General features: G+C 33.4%; 1 non-coding gene across 1 annotated transcript; it reads right to left on the bottom strand.

The window, feature by feature from the left end:
- Nucleotides 1-7,216: 7,216 nt before the first annotated feature.
- LOC121210217 (small nucleolar RNA R71) lies at nucleotides 7,217-7,322 on the bottom strand. Its single transcript, XR_005905340.1, has one exon. It is a non-coding gene; the product is annotated as a small nucleolar RNA R71 (small nucleolar RNA).
- Between the last annotated feature and the right edge of the window lie 1,753 nt (nucleotides 7,323-9,075).

Here is a 9,075-nt window from a genome sequence, read left to right as displayed (position 1 = left end):
TTGTTTTGTCTAATTGTTATTCTGTTTAGTTGGTTGTTATATTAGTATTAGAGTAATTTTTTTAATTATTTCCTTTTGATTTATTTAGATTTTAGTTGTGAGTCGATTTCATTTTCGGATGGTCTAAACTTGGTCTATTATGTTTCATATTTCGGGTTATTCATCTACTGCAATAATTTGTCTTGGTCTTCATATATGTAGTTTTCATCTGTTTTAAGGTACATAAAATGTTGAACACTCATTCAAAGAAACGAAAGGCTATTGGGACCTCATGTTAATAACCGCAACCACTTGCCACCAATACCTCACCTTCGACCACCCACCCCATGAAGAGAGGTACCGACATCTGAAGGACAGAGCATTGGGTTTAGGTCATTGTATCGACTGGGGAGCCCTTCAGACTGTGGGTTTATTCCACTGGTTCATTCACTTTTGGCTGCGACTCTATGGATCAATTTTTCGTGATCATGAAGTCGACTTATGTTGAGCTTACCTTAGAGTTTTGCTCTACTTTTTTCTACAGATAGTGCTATCATCGAGGGAAGAACCACGAGCTATATCATTCCGTCTTGGGGGTAATACTTGGCATTTTAGTATTGCAGGATTTGGTGTCACTCTCGACCTATAATCTAATAATTTTTTGGCCATGCCTTAGTTCTCCACCCTCCCATAGCACATCCATAAATCGGTCTCTTTTTGCTGGTTTGACATATATGAGGTTGCCACTCCATACAACCTGAGCTAATCTAAGGCTCAGTGCCTCCCTTTAGCCCTGCGATACATTCACGTCATTTTAACTCATACTTTGACTTGTTGGAAGGAGAGTATGAGCATCATGGGAGCTTTAGATGCATATTTCTTATAGAGTATGCATGAGCAACACCCGGTTGATCTATCCCACTTTGTAGCCCAGTGTTGTCGCCATCAAAGTGAGCGATCACGGAGATGACCTATCTGTATGAGCCCATATGTAACACGCTTGGTTTGTTACTTTGGCCTCCTCGAGACCCCAAGAAAATTGGTACTCTTTCTTTGGTAGGGGGCATGGCACCACAAGGCTTGAATATAATGAAACATATTAGGATGGTCACTCGTCGGCCCAGGCCTTTTGGTAATCAGTATGTGTTGTTGTATCTGAACTAGTAGCATGAGGACTATGAGCATCTAGAAAATGACCTTCCACTACCATCGAGACCCGTTCCTAGTCCTCCTGTAAATCATTCTACTGCTAAGCTTGCGCATTTGGTCATACTCGACGATATTTATTGCCTTCAGTAGCAGCAGTCACAATGGATAGATCGACTTAAGTAGTTACATTTGGAGCATATCAGGCAGCAATTAGCACAGGTTGATGTCATTGAGGTGTATCTGCAATGGATATGCCAGCATTTCCATATTTCTCCACCTAGTCATGCGCCTCGCGATCTTGACATCTCACCAGACTCCGTTAACTGATTTAATTTAGTTTTTTATTTGTTTATGTTTATTTTTATTTTCAGTTGTACTTTTATTTTCTATTAGTTGTTTTTATTTTACTTGTGAGACTTATCTGTTTTATTTTTAGTTTATTATGCACTATTATTTTTTATTTTATTTTGTCGGTTTTTTTTCTAGTTTGTTATCCCCTTATCTTATTTATTTTGTCTATTTTCTTATTAGTTTGCTCGGAAACATGTACTTCATTTTAAATCGCCTACGATTCCAATTTTTCACTATTCTAGAGTAATCGTCCAAATTCAGGGTTAATCGTCCAAATTCAGGGTAGTTTCAGTTCTCTCCCTCCCTTATGATATTATGCTTATTTTGTGGTTATACTTGTTTATTCATTGAGGGCAATGTACATCTTAAGTGTGGGGAGGTTGTTTATATGTTTATATGATTAAATACCTAAAATATTGTTTGTGTTTAAGTAATTTTGTCACAGCTATCATTGAAATTAAAATTTTTTAATTTAGAGTTTATATTGATTTAGTTTTTGGAATAATTTGTGGATTTTTGTGCATTACTTGATTTATACTTTGAGACATGAGAGAGCCAAACATGATAAGCTGTTTTTCAGAAATTATTATTTTAGGTTGTCTCCTTAAACTGAAGAATTATCTTGAATTTTAAATTTACAGGTTTGACATTAAAACTATAATTTTTTGTGAGCTTTTGAGCCTATAGAGCATATATTTTTTCGTGCTCATTCTACTTTTGATTGTGAGTATGTCACTTGATTTGTCATTTTAGAACTTGCTCCATTTATATATGTCGAGACCACATTATTGATTTGATATAATGAGATGATAGAGACACTTAGAATTTAACCTATTTAACCTTTAAATAGCTTCCTCGTTGAATTAACTCTTAGAAAACCTCGTTGATCCTAACACATTTTTTTTATCACCCGTTAATGATAACTTGTAACCTATATCTATGTTAACCCTTAACCTAAGCCCCTTTACAACCTTATAAAGACCTAAGGCCCTTTACAACATTATAAAGACCTCTTGTAGGTGTGTCATCCCATTTATATAATAGTGGAGATTTGATTTTCAAGCAAGCATATGGTAAAAACATTTCTTGTTCGACCGTTGAGTGCATATTACTTAAACCTTAAACACTTTGAGTGTTTTGAGTGAATCTTTAGTGAGGGTGTTATTTCTTGTTGAGTTTGAATTTCAAGTAATTATTGAGATAGAGGAGATGCCTAATGTTTTTAAAGCTTAAAATTCTCTGCTTGGATTGCTTGTAATATTTAATGTCATTTTATTGTGAATATCCACTGCATGATTATTTGCAAATTATCCTAAGACATTATGGGTGAAAACAATAAATTGAGAGAAGTTAACTTAAATGTGGGTTGAGAATTTTACTTGAGGGCAAGCAAACGCTAAAGTGTAGGGATTTTTGATAAGCGCTAAAAGTAACATGATTTTGGGTGATTATTCGATGTTAATGGTGAATTTTATGCTCCTAATCCTTTAAAATAATGTTTTTATATTTAAGAGAGCTTTTGGGAGCAAAAGAAGTGAAAAACAAGCGAAAATCAGAGCAAGCTATAGGAGCCACACAGGCTGGCCCATTCCACACGGCCTACCACATGGCATGTGATAGGCTACGTCAATTTCGCGAATTTGAACCTAAACAATGGGGAATCACATTTTTTAGGTTTTACGGGAATTCTAAGACGCATATATGACAAAAATAAGAAGATAGGAGTGAGTTGTCATAGAATATTCAAGAAAACAACTCAAAAAACAGCATTGAAATTGACTCGGAAGCATATTTTTGTCAAGATTGAAGATTCCCAGTTCTGTACTTGCACCAAATATATAAAGTTTATAATATATAATTTTATTAAAAAAATTTACAAAGTGTCCAATAATTTTCATAACATTTCTTATAAATAATATAATTTTTTCCATAACATTATAAAATTATTTTCTAAAAATAGGTTTAATTATGCTATTAGTCACTAAACTTAGCAAAAGTTGTGGGTTTAACCATTGTACTTTTATTTGGTAATTTTTAGTCCCTATACTTTTCAAATTTTGAAATTTCAGTCCTCTCCAAACGATAATTATTAAATTCATTGAGTAAAATTCCTCACACTCTCCCTAAAAATTGGAAAATATAATTGGATGGCTACCTAAACATCCCACCACTGTGTAATTATAAAAAATTACATCCAAATTCAATTACTAGTAGCTTTCCAAACACTACCTAAAGCCTAAAAGTAATTTATTTCAAATAAGATTAAAAACAAAAATGTTGGATTTGCAGTATCTTACATTTTCTATAGTAATTCAAGATTTCGAGAATACGATTGTCATGTTTAGATTTCAAACATTCATAGGAGCCGTAATCTCACATTTACAACATTTACAAGATTATGAGTATAGGCGATAATTTTAATACTACCTCTTTTGTAGTTAATCTTATATTCAAACAAAAATATTAAATTTTAAACAATTTGACCCTATACTTTTATCATTTTAATTAATTTCAAATAAATATAAATCTAATTAAAAACTTGTCGGTTTTACTATTTTATTAATATGTTTATTATTAATTAAGAGTAATTATTTGATACATTGTAAACTCTAATTCATATAGGTTTTTTTTAGTAGTTTATAACACCTTTTTATTTAAAAATAATATTAATCTTGAGTAGAGGTGTTCATGGGCAGGGCCGGGCCGGGTTCGAGCATAGCTTAACTAAAAATTTAGGCCTATTTATTAGGCCAGGGCCCGACCCGACCTCCCTGTATTAATTTTTATATTATTTTATATAATTTTTAAATATATATAATACATCAAAAATACTAAAAACATCAAAATAAATATTTCCCAACAAGTTGAAAATAAAATTTTAAAAATATGTAGACTTAAATAACACTAAGATAGATGTAACTTAACAAGAAAATGCATCTAAAATAATAACAAAATTAAAAAATGCCTTTACAATAATAACAAAATTGACAATAAAATAAGTTTTATAAAATATCCAAACAATAACAACAAAATAGTAGCAACATAATAGTAAAATGGTAGCAAAATAGGGAGAAAACATCAAGAAAATAACATTAAAAAAAAGAGCAGTTTTTTTGTCCTTTAATGAATTTGGGCCGGACTGAGCCCGGACCAAAAATGCCTTACCCGAAGCTAGACTCGTTTTTAAACAGGCCTTATTTTTTTGTCCAAGCTCATTTTTCGGGCTTATATTTTTGTCCAAACCCTCCCACATTTCGGGCAGGCCTTTGGGCCGGGCTGAGTGGCTTGACCCATGATCAAGTCTAATCCCAAGTATTGGATAGTTAAAAGGGTGAATTATGTTTGTATTTAAATAAAAGGGCATGATTTAATAAAGAGTGTAATTCTATGCTATTTTGTATTAAATATGTGCATAATTTAATTATTTTATTATTTTATGTAACATATTAAATTTGATTTAATCTTTTACAGTTGGACAAAGGAATTACGAATGGTTTATTTGTTAAATCCACATGGACATGAGTCTATTTTCACTCTACATGGATGAAAACATCAAGCAAATTTGGGCCAGGATGCAATTAACTTGATCCAATGCATCCTGGTGTAATTGATGAACAAGTTTGGCAAGCATTTTGGTCATCAACCCGTCCAAATAAGGGAAAAGGAAGCCTAATTAGGCAAGGGCATTTGGGCAACTCAAAATTCACTTTTGGGATATTTATGCGGAGGTCCCCACACTTGCAAAACATTCAGAAATCAACCATCAACAATTACCCTTAAAACCGTCCACCACCTTGCTTGATTGAAACATGATTTCAAGCATGAATCAAGCAACCAACAACCACTCCCTTCCACAATATATGGCCGGCCAAGCTTGAGAGCATATCATGAGATTCAAAATGCTATTTTTAACAAATCTACTAGCCATCCCTCAAGTATAAATAGACCCTTTCTTTCCACTATTCAACCATCCTTTAATCATTCCTCGTTTTATCTTTTAACACACATTCATCCATCCTTTCACTTCTCTCTAACTTTCATTCTTTTCCTTTATCTAAGTAATTCCTAGAGAGAAAACTTTCTCTTGGCCAGCCACATTGAGGAGCAATTTGTGGAGGAGCAATCGTGAGAATTGGAGGAAGCTGTCATGATTAGTGACCACACTTATCAAAAGAGTTTTTCTTCCTTTTTGCTCTTCCTTAATTATTCATTATATTTGCAAGTTGCTTTGTTGTTTTTTTCATTAATGATGATAGATTAATTTTATTTAGTTAGAATGATTGCATTTATTTAATAAAGTTCATTTGAGTTATGTTCATAATATTCTGTGTCTCAATCAATCATGCATGTATTTCATTCATTAAAATGTGATTGAATGCATTAGAATTAGTTGATCGATCCTGACCAGAAAACAATTAATGGATGCAATAAATGGAAGGTGTGTGCTTAATTTAGATCCTGATTCGATGAAATTAAAAGCTTGTAATAACTCGGGAGAGCTCTATTACCTTGCATAACTTTTAAGGTTGTGTGATTAAATTGTTTCAAACCTGATCCATCCCTGTTACTTCAAATAAACTATAAGAAACCCTTAGTTAAATATGATCATGTTAGTATGCACGTTTTTCTAAGAAAAAGATTCTGAAAGGACTTAATATTGGTTTCGAAAAGTTTATGAAATATCGAGTTGCCATGGAAGATTTTCCAAAATATTATGGGCATGATAAAAATGAACCAAGTTGAATGATGTAATTATTCTAGTCTATTCATGTTATCATTGTTGAAATCTTGTAAATTCTACTGCTAAATCCATCTCATTCATTTTATTTCATACATTGCATTTAGGGATCTTCTTGCATTTAGTTCATTTAAGTTAATTTAATCATCAATCAACACACAGAACTATTGTGTTTCTTTCACCAAATTGTTGAATACTAATTTTACAAAATATTGATTATAATGTCCTTATGGAGATGACAACTCTTATACTTACTTATTATTTGATAACGGCTGTTTACACTTGCACAAACCATGTATTAGTAGTTTTTGGCACCGTTTTCAGGGAATGTTGGCTTAATCATTTTTGTGAAATTATTGTTTGCAATTTGGTTTTTATTTTATTTCTAACTTTACAAATTAATTCTTTATTCTTTAAATTTTTTGTGATTTTATTTTCAGGTGTTTATGAGCATAGATTGGATAATCAATTTATTACCTATGGACCTTGAAATTGAGTGGACATTTAGACAAAAAAGATGTGAAAGAGTTGCTCAAAGATAAGCCAAAGTTGACCTTGGAAATCAAAATGATGTTCAAGGGAATAGAGCTACTTATGTTCAAAATCCAGTCCTTATTGCTGATGATAGGGATCGTGCCATAAGACAGTACGTTGTGCCACTTTTTAAAGAGTTAAATCTTAGAATTAAGAGACCAGAGATTGAGGCATTGCAGTTTGAATTGAAACATGTGATGTTTCAAATGCTTCAAACCATGGGCCAATTTAGTGATATGCCCACAAAAGATCTACACCTTCACCTTCGTCTATTCATGGAGGTGAGAAATTCATTTAAGATAGCCGGTGTAACTGAAAACGCATTAAGATTGAAGTTGTTTTCGTATTTGTTGCGAGATCGAGCACGAGCATGGCTTAATTCTTTGCCACCACATTCAATATCTACTTGGCATGAATTAGCTGAGCGTTTTTTGGTAAAGTATTTCCCACCTAGCAAAAATGCTAAGTTGCGAAATGAGATCACCGCTTTTCAAAAATTGGATAACGAGTCCCTATACAAGGTGTAAGAAAGATTTAAGGAGTTACTTCATAGATGTCCTCACCACGAGATTCCACACTACATCCAGTTGGAGACGTTTTACAACAGTCTTAACGTACACATAAGGTTGGTGGTAGATGCTTCTACGAATGGTGCTTTTTAGTCAAAGTCTTATGATGAGGCTTACAAAATCATTTAGAGAATAGCCAGTAACAATTACCAGTGGCCGACAAATCGAGCAGCTTCAGGAAGACGAGTAGCCGGAGTGCATGAAGTAGATGCCCATACTTCACTCTCAATTAAAGTATCTTATATCTCTTCAATGTTGAAATAATTTGCTACTAATGGTTTTAATCTTATTGCAGCCCAACCATCAAGTCAATTCAAGGTTATTTCCTGTGTTTATTATGGGGATGGTCATTCTTTCGAGAATTGTCCATCAAATCTCGAGTCAGTTTACTATATATGAAATCAACACCAAAATAAAAGTGGATAAAGACCAAGTGGATAAAGACCATAGTCTAACTTCTATAATTCTTCAGGGCATAATCATCCAAAATTTTCTTGGATTAACCAAGGAAATAGATCGAACAAAACTTGCATACAGCATAGACCAAGTCAACCCCAATGGTTTAATCAACAAATTCCAAAACCACCACCAGCTAAATCATCCAATAGTTTGGAGAATTTGTTGAAGGTGTACTTGGAGAAAAATGACGCCTTAATACAAAGTCAGGCAACAACACTAAAAAATTTGGAGAACCAAATGGGTTAGTTAGCTATGGAGCTTCGTAACCGATCACACAGAGCCTTGCCAAGCAATACAGAAAATCCAGGGAATTTAGGTAAGGAATATTGCAAAGTAGTTGCATTAGGGAGTGGCAAGACTTTGGATCCCAAAGCCCAAAGCAATTAAGGTTGAAGAAGAACATACCAAGGGAGAGGAAAGTTAACCAACAGTTGAAATTCTTGCACTAGAAGAGCCAGAAATTAAAAAGTTTGATGACGTAAAAATTAAATTAGTGAATTATGATAAGCTAACATCTTCCTTAAATGCAGATTTATCTCCTAAAAAAAGTTGTCTAGTCCCAGCCAAAGTTCCATCACCTCCATATCCTCAAAAATTCCAACCAAATAAGCAGAAACAAGAGGTACAATTCAAAAAGTTTTTGGATATTCTAAAGCAACTTCACATCAATATACTAATGGTGGAGGCCTTAAAACAAATGCCCAACTAAGTGAAGTTCATGAAAGATATTCTATCTAAGAATAAGAGACTTAGTGAGTTTGAGATAGTAGCTCTAACGAAGGAGTGCAGTACATTCTTACAGAACAAGCTACCTTCAATACTGAAGGACCCGGGAAGCTTGACTATACCCTGTAATATTGGAGAATCTTACTATGGTAAAGCTTTGTATGACTTAGGAGGAAGTATCAACTTGATGCCAAAGTCTATTTTCAAGCTGTTGGGAGTAAGTGAAGTAAAACCTACGACTGTGACATTCTAATTGGCAGATCGATCTTTAGCATATCCAAAAGGAATGATTGAGGATGTTTTGGTAAGAGTAGACAAGTTTATTTTTCCTGTTGATTTCATTGTCTTAGATTTTGAAGCAGATAAGAAAGTGTCAATCATCCTAGGGAGTCCTTTTCTAGCCACGAGAAGAACATTAATAGACGTGTAAAAAGGTGAACTTACCATGAGAGTTCAAGATGATCATGTAACATTTAATGTTCTTAAAGCAATGAAGTTTTCTGATCCGACGGAGGAATATGGAGGAGTTAGAAACCTTAGTTTCTATGGAATGGAAGAATAGTTTTATTA

This window comes from Gossypium hirsutum, chromosome A11 (genome assembly GCF_007990345.1).
Source record: "Gossypium hirsutum isolate 1008001.06 chromosome A11, Gossypium_hirsutum_v2.1, whole genome shotgun sequence".
Classification (NCBI taxonomy): domain Eukaryota; kingdom Viridiplantae; phylum Streptophyta; class Magnoliopsida; order Malvales; family Malvaceae; genus Gossypium; species Gossypium hirsutum.
This window is presented reverse-complemented; position numbering and strand designations above follow the sequence as displayed.